We start from the raw sequence: 15,744 nt of genomic DNA on the forward strand, positions 1-15,744 counted from the left end.
CAGGCAAAATAAAGAAAATGTGAGTGGATAGGATTATCAAAGTAAATTATGAAGGTATTTAATTTATTAAACCTTTCACGCTTCATCTTCTTATGTTTTCATTATAAAAAGCAACTTTATGTTATGAAAGGTGAGATTAAAGTGTGGCAGAATTAACAATGCAGCTAAATTAAATGTGTTTGCTGTGTTGGTATATATGTAAGTCGCACGAAATGATCGAATCTTCAAGGTGCGAGGTATTCTTGCCTTGCCGTACGTAGGTCAAACTTATACCTTATCTGTGCAAGTGATGCGTCTGGTAGTTACGGCTTGATTTTATCTTCAATTTTTAAGTTTTTCCGTGTTTTTGTATTAAATTGGACGTATATGTGATCAAACATTATAATAATTTACCGGTTACTTTTGTTTCCTAAGTTACTATTGTGATTTTTCCAATTTTACTGGCCTTTCAGCAGGCAAACCACCACACACATCGATTTTGGGAGTTAACAGGTATGTAATAATAAATTGTAATCCTTAATTAAATTTAAAGTTGTGTATATAATATCTATTTTTTTTAAAGTACAAAGTCACAATTATTTTTTGTTTTTTTTTTATTCAACTTTGTCAGAATTAGTGAGGTTTTAGTTTTGCCACAGAATGGCTGATATCTATAATAATTTGAATTCAGAAATTAGAAATCGTTTATTGCGAGCCATGGTACATAGTTATTACATTTAAATTATAGAAACACATGGCACCCTGAAAAGGGTATTGCAAGTATTCTTATAGCTACCTAGGTTATTAAATATAGTAGTACCCATTTATGAACATTATTTTTAAATACACATAAGTATAATATATTATAATTATTATTTTACTTAACCTATGGAGGAGATCAAAGTTAGTTTGTTTTTATATTTATGTTATATATACCTACTAAGTACTACTTATAATTAATATTTCTTATTATATAAAATTATCTCCCATAAATTCTTGGGTAGAGTAATATGCTTTCTCTATTAAAAAGGATTTTAGTTTTGATATGAACGGGTTTAATTGTTTTATGTTTCTTATTGTGTTGGGCAGTTTGTTGTACACCTGTATTGCCCTGAATTGCCCTGAAATTCATGTGCTGAATTCGGCATTTAAGGAAAACTATAGTATTAATATAGTATTTGTCGACCGGTCTGGCCTAGTGGGTAGTGACCCTGCCTATGAAGCCGATGGTCCCGGGTTCAAATCCTGGTAAGGGCATTTATTCTTGTGATGAGCATTGATATTTGTTCCTGATTCATGGGTGTTTTCTATGTATTTAAGTATGTATAAATATTTATATACTATATATATGGTTGTCTAAGTACCCTCAACACAAGCCTTATTGAGCTTACTGTGGGACTTAGTCAATTTGTGTAATAATGTCCTATAATATTTATTTATTTATTTAATATAGTACTAAGATTATACGGTAGTAAAATTTAATGTTGCTGAACTGTTGATAAATATGCTTTATAAATAATAAAAAGTGACACTGACACAACTCATGCCAAACATTGGCTGAAGTGGCTCATGTTATTTGTAGTAATGAATATTATGGTTGAATGGTAATTCATTAATTTATAATGAAAAAAATCAAGATTTGGGTAAATTTATGGTTTATGACATCATAAAAACGCAATAAGATGTTTTATATTTTTTACACACCTTACTAGAGATAGACCAAACTAAGTTGGCAGCGATTTTGATAGCACAGACTGTGCAAGTGTTATTTTAAATGTCAAATTATAACACTTATGCAGTCTGTGCTATCAAAATCACTGCCAACTTAGCTTAGTCTAACTCTAACTTCATATTACATAAACCAACAACAATATAACTAATTGGTTCTCCAAGCAGATTATTCTATAATGAATTGGTTAGCCTCTAAATGGTTGCCTTCTGTTCCTAGTATTGATTGGTAGTTATTTCATCAAACCTGATAACTCCTACCCACCTAATTGCTCGGCTGTTTTTGTTACAGTCCACTTAGACTGTCTCGCACCAATTGTTTCATGCAATTTATTATCTGACGTCTATACTATGTTTCTAATTAGATTATGTAATGTACTTTTTATTACATTTGTCCTACCAATCATGGGACATGTAACTAAAGATCGTGCACTTTATTTGGTTAAAGATAATTATAAAAAAATATGAGTGCAACTACTTGAAACATGGCATAGGCACACAAAAAACTAATAGGTACATATCACTGTATTTTCAATAATATTTGACTGAAACCATTATTAAACCAAAACTACATTTTAATCCTCAGAAATTGTTATTATCAGTACATGTAATGAAAACTTGCTATTTAAATTTGATCTACCTACTTCCCAGTTTCCAATTGAGATTTAATTTAAATTTGTTGTATGCATTACATGATGGATTACTACCTATACCAAATAGAATGCTGATGTATACAACAATAACTAAAATATACACTTTTCCGTTCTAAATCTTTGAGTACCAGGCATAGACAATTTCAAATAAAAAACCTGTAAGTCCCAGGGGCTTTGACTTTTTATGACTTTATTAAATTGCAGGTGGGTATTAGAGGTAACTTTCAAGAAAATTAAATTGCTGGGTGGTAGTTTATTTTTGTAAATCAGCAAACAGCATTTGTTCTAATTACCAATATGTCTCGCTAGCATGCTTAAGTGCATTTTATTTACAGACCACTGAAATTCCTTATCTTGCTGAAAGCATAATTCACCAAGTTATTAAACTATGCCCGAGTTAGATTTCCGGGTCGCGTGTGTCTAGGGGAGCTAGATGACGCAACGCGTTTATTTTAGTCGGCATTAAACTTATTTCGTCCATAACTGCTAGCACGTTATTCCGAATGCTTTCTTAGCACAGTCTAGCGTTCACCTTAGATAAACCAGGCAAAGTTTGACCGTAATCTGTAGCAGCCGTGCGTGATTAGAAATCTCTAATAAACTGGTCCATCACAGCATTCGTAGCGAATGTAGCGATGGAAATGCATACGCGCTGAAATGCGAACTGCCTTTTAACGGCTTCGACGGTTAAATTTGATTTACGATCTTATTAATTGTTTCCTTTAATTGTCACGTGCGAACGTTAAGAAATACCAAATGTAACGGCGGTTTTTGTTCCGTGTGTGTAATGCGTGCTCCGCTTACGAGTTTAGTCTCGGCAAGAAAATATGATTGGTGAAACAACTGCAATGCAACAATGCATAAATTTAAGCGTATTTATAGTCTTTTTAGGCAAGAATAAACTCTGCTTTAGGATGTAGGTCCTCTGTATCTGTCAATCGTTTTCCGTCCGTTATTACTGTTATTAGTGTTTTTCCTATACTTCGTTTTTTTGAGACGCATGAAGATTGTTTACGAAAACAGGTAAACAATCTTGACGTGTCTATAGAGAACTATAGAGGAGTTAAGTGTTCGCTCGGATACCTAAGGATTCAAGTCGTAGACGCAGTGGTTTTTACAAAACCTTCCAACCTAGCAGGAAAACTAGACTTCATTAGGCTTAACAATAATGTCAACCACCACACACGCGATACCTACACGACACGATAACTTTTCTTTGAACTTCCTATTGTTGTTAACCGTATAACCGTAAGTTGGTTCCTCTAACTTATCTTACTGTTTAAAAACTTATGAATTCATAGATTCCGATCTCCAAAAAGTAGACAAGCAAGTAACCGGGTCAAAATATGGCCGGGTCTATCTTTCATAACGAAGCCGGTGAACGCTGCCCGTGACGATTTCAATTTGCGTTCACTTTGTTTACATCAGTTTCAGTGCAACACCGGCTTAATTAGGCGTGTAGCTTGTAACGTCTTACAGCGTGGTTTCATTCAATGTTTTTTAGTCTGCAGGCAGCAGGTGACTTGACCGTATTTACCGAAATGACTTTGAGTGCAACTTTTTTGTTTACATTTGTTTAAATACCTATACATAATTGGCAAACAAGACTTGTTTGATTGAAATGAAATGAACGTCGTGATTTCAGGCAACTAATAGTGGCCCATAAATAAATACCTTAAAACTAATACATATTATAACAAATTAAACTAAACATATCAAATCACATTATGGTTGCGATGCATTACGCAACCCCGCAGTGTCAGGGAGCCGGTTTCGGAACCGCCGAAATTTGACACCCTTCGGCCAAAGCTCCTCCTTGGATTGGAAGGGCCAGGGCGCGTAGCCAACGTGCCAATCGTTAACGCTCCATAGGGAACGAAACGTAACTGTCACTGTCGCACTAATAGGGAAGAGTGATAGAGAGAGATGATTACGCTACGTTAACGATTGGCACGTTGGCTAAGCACCTAGTTCGGATATTAGACTTTACAGTCAAGGATATATTTGTGATCGTTCTATTCCATATATTATTACCTATTTCATTATGACTTCGTAACTCACTAACTATGAGCTTTGTTCGACATTCCGAATTCTGTGTAAGATTGTCCTTAAATATATATATTTTTTAAATATGAGTTTATGATTTTAAAATGATGGTTGCATCCTTATTTCCAAATCCATACCCCTTACCGACGGTTTTATAGACCTCTACACTTACTCGTATTGTTTAGAAAATATGTTTTAGTATACAATTGGGCAATTAAAATCGTATTATGTTACAACACACATTTAGAGAACAGCAATCTGAAAAAGCATAAACAACATTTGACCTCATCCGAGCTCAAGCTACACATTTCTCATAAATTACAGGGTGACTTTAGGTAAATTTGATGTCGCGTGCTTCGTTACACGCAACATTAGATGCCGCCACAGCTTACCTCCGACGTAAGACGTGATGCAAATACCGAGGACTGCGGCAATTGCGTCTTGGTCGTGTAATTGTTTTATTAAATTGACCACAAAATCCTGACGCTCGTCAGCATCGGCATTTCCGCGGTGATGTGTTAGTCAGATTTTTTATCAGTACCTACGGAAGTTTATAACATTCTTGATGTGCTTGTTCCGTTTAATTCTACGAGTTGGTTTTTACAACCAGCAAGTGATAAATCTCGTCCTATGATAAATATAAAATAAATATAAATATAATAGGGAATTGGCTAAGTCCCACAGTAAGCCAAGAAGGCTTGTGTTGTGGGTACTCAGACAACGACATATATATAATATACAAATACTTAAATACATAGAAAACAACCATGACTCGGGAACAAATATCTGTACTCATCACATAAATAAATGCACTTACCGGGATTCGAACCCAGGGTCACTTCATTCATAGGTATATGATGCAATATTTTACTACTGTATAGTAGGTACTGTCATGTAATTATTAGTTTCATTTCTCCACTACTTAAAGGTTGTCTGGAAGAGATCGCTCTGTAAGTAGCTATAATATAAGGCCGCCTGTGTTTACCTCTATCTTCATGTATTATGTGTTTCCATGTACATTAATTTATTCTGAGGTTGTGCAATAAAGAGGATTTGTATTGTATTGTACTTCGATCTTCACAACTTGTTCAAACGTTAATATAACAAGTCGCGCTCGCGCCTTTCGAACAATACCTTTGAGAGTCTCCAATTGTTTCTCAGTTTGGTCTAATTGCTCTTAGTAGACATGTAAGATCATTGTATTTTAATTGCATATTTTATTTTGGGTAATTGTTCCGTATTGTTACAAACCTAGCTTTAACATGGCTTACATGGCACATTACCAAAGGAAGTCATTTGTAGTGATATTTTCGTAAACAATCTTTATAACCACTCGTATGAGGTCGTTTTGTTTCCAAGTTAATTTACATTGATCTTTGTCATTTAAATGGTTTTACCTTGTTCTTTAACACATAAAAGTTAATTGTCCACCAATGTCGACTACTATCTTAAAGAAACTTTTATTCTATAAGTATTTGAAAAAAAAAACGTTCTGTATGCAATCCTTTCCGAACGAAACGTATTATTTTTAATCTTGTGACTAGGCTTTTATTTCACCCCATTTTCATTGTTCTCTGTAACATTTAGAAGCTTTATTAGCTCCTAAAGCTTTATGATGTATTCATTGTTCGTTCACCTTTACCAGGAAATGAGCATTAACCTTTATCGCAACCTTTCCTTGCGAACCTGTGCGGGGTTATTAAGCTAGGTTGACCTGGATTTATGTTTCAATAACTCGTTCCCTCGCCTTTCCGCTTGTACGCACAACAAAGATATATAAACACTATTAGATATCTCGATTATTTATTAATTTCTCTCTCGATACTTTATTAACATTTTGCTCCTGAAACTGAAGCTCCTTACCTGAAATTTCCTCTATAACTACGTCAGAGGCATGCCGCATATAACTAAAAGAGTTAGTATAACGTTAAATAGTATGTGGTGATGAGTAAGCTTTATAAATTATATATATTTGTGTCGGTGCTCTCTTTTCGATCTCCGTTGTCTTAAATGATTTATGGCGAGTTGTAATTTTCCCTTGTGAAATACAAGCATTGATAGCAATTCACTATGAGCGTTTTTCGTTCCTGTGTTTTTTATTACCTATAAAGGGTCGACAACTTACCAGATAGACTACGCTTAAAACTCCCCAGCATAAAAGCGTGCCAATTTATTTACACTAAATATTTCTCGTACGCCGGCACTTCAGTAACGCTGTAAAAATAACGGTCCGAATAACTGGACTACAAGCGAAGAGAGTCGTAAAACAGCAATATCCGAAGTAACGTGTATCCGATCAGATATGGTTAATTACATCGCAGGCTCAGTGCTACTGCAGCAATAAATTATAGAATGTAACGGTTTACATAGGTCCGTGACGTCAGAATATGACATCCACGAAATAAGGTCGACAGGGGTTCGGTTCGTTTTCGGAACAGCTCTCGAAACGGCGAACACTGACAAAAGTGGTGATGTTAAAGCAGCAAAGCCGAATTATCAATTTTGCTGTGTCTACCAATAAAAAAATCCCAAGGGCGGGTTTTCCCAACGCACAATCAACGTTAAATATGGCGGTGGCAACTGCGTCCCAGAAAGAAGCTTGCACTTTCATTCAAGATACCGGTTTCCGATCCCTGCCAGACGGTGTGGCTGATATTTATCCGAAAGAAATCTAGCAGCCCCATCTGCGTTAAAACCATAGCATATCATATATTATCTGTATCGTACTCGTATTCATTTAGTCAGTTGCATTGAACCTAAACACGACTGTTAATGGATGGATAGACACGTCAAATTTATTAAACCCTTTTTTGCGTCGAAGGTTAAAACAAAGTCGAATACAGTTCAAGGTCGACAGTTGAGGATAACGATAATATCAACATCAACCGTTGTGAACGAATTGCGTGAATAGTCTTTTATTGATTATACATTACGAGACAGTAAACAGTTTATTAATATCGTCAAATGGGAAAGCCCAGCCGGGGAAATATAAAAGATCGCAACCCTAGGCAACACTTTTGTTTACTTAGTATTATGTAGGTGTATTTGATAGATCACACGCACACATTTGTATTTAAGTATAGGCATAATCCTCGCTTACCTAGTGATTATAGATGAGGAATATAAAGTAATTTAAAATGTAAGAAACATTTCCTACAAATTTACCACTGTCGGGTTGCGTCCTGCTAAAGCCGAAACGAATATTGTTTTCTTCGCTCTTATGACATGGACATAGAGCTTTTCTGACTGAAATAATGAAAAAGATTTCGCAAATTGGCCAAGAAACTGTAGTCAAGAACATCACGCTTTGTTATTTTATTCCGGCTTGACTAGCCTTTCTGCTTCGCGTATACGCATTTTATTAATGCTCTGAAGACCGCCAAAAAAAAATCCATGACCAACAGAAAGTGAAAAGTTAAGTCCTTTACATTACTTACACAAATATTTTTTTTCCATTAATGTTGATTATATTGTTTTTCCTGTTATAGGTCAGACAGATCAGATGGCCACGGCCGGCCGTGGCAGCCAGACTCTCGGATTAGCTATTAGCCTTTTTTTTACGAGTTTTGACGCGTTTTAAAGCTCGTATAAGGGATGTGTTTTACTGACTCCAGTGAATAACGACGTATACCTATGCGAAATAAAACGAATGTCTATGTAAGCAGTAAACACGTGCCTATGCCGAAATTAGTATGTACACACAAAATGAAACGCCTGAAAATAAACTCGAGCGTCATTCTCTCTTATCTAAATGTTAAAACATACGCCATACAAGGAAGTCTTTATAGCAGTAGGTAATTACATAAACCCAAATAGAAACAGTATCTGTTTAGCTTTACACGCAGATAAAACAATCCGTCAATACTTAAACTGCTTAATGGTACGCTATGGCTCTCGATTCTTAAGTAATGGGCTGTTTCTCTTTAGCAATTGCTTAAAGCTTCTGCCATCTGCGTTCATTATCATTCATCTCGCTTATATCATTTGCTAAACAAGGATACTGTAACTATAATTAATCTGGTAATTAAATCTGATGGTTGTTACACATTCTCGTAGTGCTCAGGTGATAATTGCACCTTTGGTTATTAACTTATTACACCGTGTTACATTTGGTACATTCACACTGGTTCGTTCGCCGAATGCAAAAGACAAATAATGTCGGTTGCCTGGCAACCTCATACTTTGCCTTCGGTGAGCGACCCAGTGTAATTAAATTACACTATTAGTTGCCATCTTCTAGAATCCCTTGTAATATTATGCCCCATGGAATTCTATGGACTGCCCAGTATAAACGCATTTTCAAGTCGATGGGTATGTTACCGAGCGTTTTTACATCCATTGTGAAAAAAAAAAACAATGCTTATACCTGCAAAGGCTGCAAATCTCCAGAAAATTTACGTTTTTTGTACCGGACAACAGTAGACAATTTCGGGCAATGTTCCATATGCGTGAAAATAAGTCTGTCTGTCTGTCTGTTACCTCTTCAGCTATGACTATGAACCGGTAACCTGATTATAAAATATTTAATATTAGCATAGTTCGAGTCCTGAGGGAAACCCATACGATTTTTTTGTCACAGAAATCATCATTCAACGAAGACAAAAGCAGTCATTTAAAAAAAAGCACGTATAAAGTGGAAGCACATTTCCAGCAGAACTGCTGCAAATGTAAGTATGAGTAAGATAAAATTCCGCCGTGGCCTACCTCTACAAACCCGCGAAGATGGAAATAGTTTGTTGTTAATGTTGTGCGACGCGACAGCGTGTCGTTGAAGCGGCGACTATGCGCGGAACGCGGAGTTAGGCGACGCTAAAATTAGCGGCTGTCCTTTGTGCACATCACATGCACATGTCTGTCGTCGGTTCCTGGAACACCTTATAAGCTATCAGTAAACTAAATATTCCAACACAGCTTATAAACTTGACAATCCTGATGTATGTAAAAAGACATGTCCTTCTGTCTATGTATTGTATTTTATGTTCGATTCAATTATGTACAGGAATGGAGCGATTGACAAAGACACAAAGTTACTGACACTTCAATGGCAAATTTTTGTAAATATCTAGGAAATCCATACATAAAACCAATAAATATACCTAATATTAGTTTTGCTATGTAGGCGTTTTTATAGGTAGGTATTTTATACTCGGTGAAATATATACCTATGTATGTATTTAAATAGTGAATATTTACGTAAACATTTATATGCATTTTTACGGATATTTCAATGAGCTTTTGGTCGGTTTTATGATACCAATTTACTGTAGAAAGTAGTCAGCATCCTGTTTTTGAGTGTAAAGCACCAATTATTAAAGGAAAATCACTTTCGCTTGTATTTCCACGTAATAACTATATTATGGACAGGCCAGACGACGACGGCCAAAAGCTTGTAAAGTTGAGTACGGAACTTTCTACGAGGCTCGCCGTGTAGGTTTATTAATGCCCTATCTCTTGATTAATCTTAGATACGATAAAGTTCATAGTTTATAGGTACTCGTATTTAATACGTAATACGTATGATTATAACAGATATAATTTAAAGATAATCGCTCTCAATATTAAAAGTTACTCTACATTGTTTTGTTAATGCGATCCATATGCTTGCAAATATATAGGTAATGCGCGTCTAAAATAGTAAAATGATATCAAATAATAGGTATTATTAGTAGGTAGTAAATGTGCACAAAAATATCTCGAAACATCTCCACGGCATCCACATCCAGTATTCCAGTACACAGTACACATTCCAGTGACATCCAGTATTCGATATATCAACTAGAATATAAACAATCGTGAGTCAGGCACGAGCTAAACGAGGCGTTCGTTACTGTCTGAAACGCATTTCCTTAATGGAGGGAGGATGCGCACGCGCTGACGGCGGCATATCCGCACATGATAATCACCCTACAATCAACGAGTTCGCGCATCACATAACCCTATTAGGAAATGAAAATTCTACATCACTTTAATACAAATTCAATATGAATTTCTGTGAATCATGCATGCGCTCATCTGGTTGCGCTCTGCACACCAGCCCGCGTAGTTAAAATGCCAATCGTTAACGCTCCGCAGCGAACGAAACGCAACTGTCACTGTCGCACTAATATAGAAGAGTGATAAAGAGAGATGACTACGCTACGGAGCGTTCACGTTTGGCATGGTGGCTTCGCGGGCTGGGCGCAATCAATACGTTTTCAACGCCATGTCGACAAATGCGCACTGGAGAATGAAGCCTCAATTCAATCACTCTCTAGAGAAAGTACGGCAGAATCATTTAAACTAATCTATGACATGCAGTTTCCACACAATTAATCGCTCGTGGCGCAATGAAGACACGACCTATTAAAGTAATAGCCGTCGTAAAGCTAATGATTTTAAAAATAACCCAACGTCCCGCAAATACCGCCTCGGTGGGAGTATTTTTCGTTGTTTTTGCACCCGGATTACCATTCTGTATGCACTCATTGCAGTGAAACTGGTTTTTAGCAATTTTAGCTTCCAAACAAGCTCATTTACACATAACAAGTGACAGCCGACACACCTAATTACAACACACATAGTTGCACGAAATCGCTAAACGCAGATTTTGCAAAAACCTGAGAATTATCAGCTATGAACTTTCACCTACACAATAGACTGAACTGAACCAATGTATCGATAATTGTTTCCTTGTACAACGTGAGAATAATCAACTGTGTCATCTAAAAGTGCACATGTGACTGATTTTTTTGCGTTTACGCGGAATTAATATCGTATGGGAATTCAGTTATCGAAGATCGTTACATTACGCTATTCCATTTTTACTTTTTCCATTGTCTTTGTCGAGAAAGTTTTCGTATGAACCGGTTGCGTGTAGTGACTTTAACGGGAGATTTTGATTCATGGGTGCTGCTCTGCGTGAGTGTAAATGCGTTGCTGATACACTATAAATTGTTTCTCGTTTTCGTGTCACGGCTGCACAGTGCGTGTAAAACAAGCTGACCTCTCGAAACGGCGTACGAGTATAAGTACTTTTGCCCCTTATCCCATTGCAATAAGGCCGATAGCTGTAGATGTATATTTGTACTCTGTAGGTACGCAGGCTCCGCCGCAGACCTCGGATCTGGGTCATGCGGGTCGTGCCTGAAAACGGCAAAGTAATCCCGAAATATTAAAGTGACGAGTAAATCCTTAGCCTGTTTAAACTTATTCGTCGTACTATTTAATGCCGAGGATGTTTGCTTGCCGATTTATATGGCGTAGGTATTTGAGCCATGGAAACTGCAACATGCGTTATAAATTTGCAACGACTGGCTGATTCTTATTAATACGAGTATGGTCACAATTATTAGGATGCATGGATAGATAACTACGACTCATACTTTGAGGGGTGCTGGCGTTTTGAGTAGGTATGTTGATGTGTAGTTGATATGAAGGTAAAAACAAGAAAAAAAAAAGTACCATTTTATTATTATACTTATGAAATACAGTGGAAAGTATTTTTATTCAAGAGACGCCAAACCTATTTGAAGATAACTTAAAATAAATGGTTCACATTTGTCCCGCCCCAAATCGAGCAATCTCGATACGGCTCGTCAAACGTCAAGTTAAAATTAGCCAGACCGCAGCTTCGTGATATCAGTTTGGATTTGTTGTGACAAATAAATTCCCTGTACCTAATTCGTATTAGATTAATTTATTTGCTCATCGACTCTAAGTAAAAAAATAAGGAATCATCAAGGTTGTTTGGTACTCTAAAGCTCTGCCATGTTGATTGGCTTGAGGTTCTTTAGTTAAACTTTCAATTTATAGTTGGGACTGAGATAAACTGATTATATGAATATTACTAATCATCAATATAATCTCAGCCATTTTTCTCTAGTTTTTCATAATTGGAGTGAATTTTGCCCAGATCAGATCGAGCTGATGGTATTTTGTTTTTATTTGATAGGTATTTAATTTACATATTCGAGTAGGTACGAAACAACAACACAACCTTCATTGCCTCGCTTTCAGTTGGCTAAATGTGGTCTGGCTTCAGTCTCGACCACCCCCGCCTAAGCGCCGGCCGCGCGTGCTGTATGGCTGTATCGCCTCTACTTGTTGTTTACTAGTACTTCAAGTGTTCTTACTAAACTATTAGCCGACCAATATATGTCTATTGCCTTCATCTTGAAGGGCTAATTGAATTTGTTTCGGACTTATAAAGCAAAACTATTATCTAGTTGTGCTTTTTCATCAATATGGTAAGTTTATAATGTTTTTTTTTCTTTTATATTTAAGAAGGTTTAGCTATATACATATTGCAACTGGGATATTTAATGTTTAAAAACAGTATTAGTGCTTAAAAGCTCTAGCGTGACATTTATACAAGCATCACGTCTATGTTTACTATAATACAGACAAAGATCTCTTAGATCCAAGTCTACCTATAGAGTCTAGCTAGACCGGTTCGAAAGTGAGGGTTTTGTCCTGCAGAACCAGGTTTGTGATTTATGTTCCGGGTTTGATATTCAAAGTATCTGGCTGTTAATTTTATTGCGGTTCATTATAACCTGGCCGATTTGATATTTAAATAAAAATCGCTACCAAGACACCATATTAAAAGCGAGACCTCTAAAGTCGTCTACACTATCGGTTTGGTTATGACAATTTTGGTATCTGACTGAACCGAATAGACGCCATAAAAATCTGAAACCGCAAAAATAGCACCGGTTTCTATAAATGAGTATATCCCTATTAGATGTTTGTCACCTAACGTTTAGACTAATAGAGGTATTCTAAAAATATGTGTTCGTTAATTTTAGATATATTATAACTTTTTTCCCAGATATAGCTTTTTACAAGTTTTTATTAAACTTGTTTGTTTGCTTGCACTCAAGATTTGATACAGTCCCCCAAATCTGATGAAGCTGAAACCTTACTTAACTCACGTTACTTCGGTGCCAACGTAGTGTTACGGTACCATTATGTTGGTCTTATGGTAGATACCGATCGCCGCCACGGTCATGCCATAGGAACTTTGTTGAACGCAGCAAAACATTATTGAGTTAAAATTGTCACGATAAGTACATGACTTGTCTAAAGAAGAGTAGTCGAAAAAATTGTATAGTAAATGAAAACTATGTCAAATACTTCTTTCATCATTAAGTTGTCAGTACATTACTACACCGTAGACATTACTAAAGAACCTATCGTAGAAACGCCAGCGCTACGCTTAATGCGGATGATCACTGACCACATAAGCGTCGCTTTTACGACTAAATTACCCACATTACGGACTAGCATGATCACTCGCCTTGCCCAGGTCATCGCTGGTCCGATTATCATTGTAGCGTGAACTTGGCATTCACAACCTTTACGTACTTACGTACTGAAGTGTTAACCACATTCTTTGCGCCACGTTTTTATAAGACGTCTTTATTATTCGCAAGTCCGTGTCCGAGAATATAAAGTGCCGTTTCATTTCGTGGAGACTAAGGCTTTTAATATTATACTGCTGTTATTCGTGTCTCTAAGAAGTAGATATTTTTATTACTTTATTTTTATTATATTATTATTACTTAACAGTTTAAGACCATTATTAATTTTCTATATAAGGTTTTTAGTATAAGCTTTTTACGCCGACTGTACTTTTCTTCTGAGATTCATCTACTGCTCATCAAAACAATTCTGACAAGCGAACTTTGAAGTTGCGTTGTTTTATTTTACCCACAAAATTCTGTTCCTATGGCCTCTTTCGGTTTCCATCATCTGACTAGCCAGATCGCCTATAACCAAAACATCACCGAAGTGCGTTGCTCGAATTTAACATACATAATGTTAAATTTGAGCTCAATCACATGTCGTGATTTGTTTCAAATTTCAAATCTTTCTCGCGAGATTTGACTTAAGATTCAGCTCCCTATACAAAAACATTCTGACTTGAATAAATGCCTAATAAAATATTTTATGCTCTTTAAAGATCAATGGTGATATTGCCCTTCAGAGCAGAGCTCATTCATTGAATTTATTAATGTGAATATTCCAAATGCATCTGCCTTTTATTCATCTGATAAAGATGATAGTTATTAAGTAGCCGGAGCTGCAGACAGCACGGGCGTCGAACCCGTTAGATCGTTTTTAGAGCGACGACCTTGCACTGCGAGCCATAGGAATTTCAGAACAGGATTTAAATAATTAACACAATAAGATGAATAAGCAAATGGTCCATGGTCAGCCGTTAATTATATCTATTACTGTTTCATAAGAAAGAAAGTACCGGTATACTAAGGAACTTTGTGTTAAGAGACTTGTCATATTTTTTACTTGCTTCAATTCTTCGTGGTTACTTTACGGTAGTTTGTTATTGAAATTCCGCATTGTGTGACGTATTTTCCATACAATTTGATGGTAACCTTTCATGATAATCGGTATCGATAACATCATCACCATCAGATATTAAAACTATCCCAAATCCTATATAGGTACTTAGGTATTTCCTTTTTCATCAATTGGAAACTCATCTAAGACTTGATATTTCCTCTACGACTATTAACGGGTAACATCGTCTCAATCTTGAATCCAGAATATTCACGTTGTACATGTAACCGGTACTTTATTTTGACCGATGAATGCATCACAATGACGCAAGTTCAACTTTTTTTCTTATCTGGTCTGCAACCTACACTTTACGCTGTGCCTAAATGGCTACAAACCGGATCTTATTAAAACATAATGTTCTTATTCAAACTTGATGCTGCTTCCAAGAGATCTGTAGCAAACTTAACCCACATTTCCGTCACATCTTCCTCAGTCACGAGTTATTTTTCCACACAATTTGCTGAACGTTTTTCACACGGTTCTCCTCGGCCTATTTTTCTTGAAAAGGTTGTTGTTTGCAAAAGAAGTTGTCTTTGAGGGGAAACCGAGGCTCATCCTGTTAATTGCCCTCATTTTTCAGGCGAAATGTTGATAAAAGAATAGGATGGTTAATCTTCTGGTATTGTATTAATAATAATAATTATGGTAATTATAAATATCATTATTGTTCTCGTATGATAAACATTTTACTTTAAGGTGAAGTTAATCTTTGGCCAGATTGTTATAAAAAATAACTGGATCACGCCGGTACGTTACGGTTTAGGTAAAGTTGCTATTCTATTTCCAACCACGCCACTCCTCCGCGCGACCCATTGCCCTATGGTTTACCGCGTACGTATACTTTCGAGAAACCGTTATTTTTATGATAATTTATTAAGATATGCATATTTTATGTGATGTGTGATGTGTCACTGTTCCTAAGAAAAAACGATGTGTTGTATGTGAGCTTTCTATTAATTTTAATATACTAGTTACTTTTAATTGGATAGTCATTACT

The 15,744-nt window shown here is 36.1% G+C and overlaps 1 protein-coding gene across 2 annotated transcripts in view; it reads left to right on the forward strand.

Moving 5' to 3' along the window:
* Nucleotides 1-32: 32 nt before the first annotated feature.
* LOC133521549 (uncharacterized) overlaps nt 33-15,744 on the forward strand; it is a 54,801-nt gene continuing 39,089 nt past the window's right edge. The window contains exon 1 of one of the 2 annotated variants that reach the window (XM_061856578.1): nt 33-492. The gene's annotated coding sequence lies outside the window, so the exon portion shown is untranslated. Of the gene's footprint in view, nt 493-11,460; nt 12,632-15,744 lie in introns of those variants that run through there. The other variant, XM_061856579.1, reaches the window with a different exon arrangement.

This window comes from Cydia pomonella, chromosome 9 (assembly GCF_033807575.1).
Source record: "Cydia pomonella isolate Wapato2018A chromosome 9, ilCydPomo1, whole genome shotgun sequence".
Classification (NCBI taxonomy): Eukaryota; Metazoa; Arthropoda; class Insecta; order Lepidoptera; family Tortricidae; genus Cydia; species Cydia pomonella.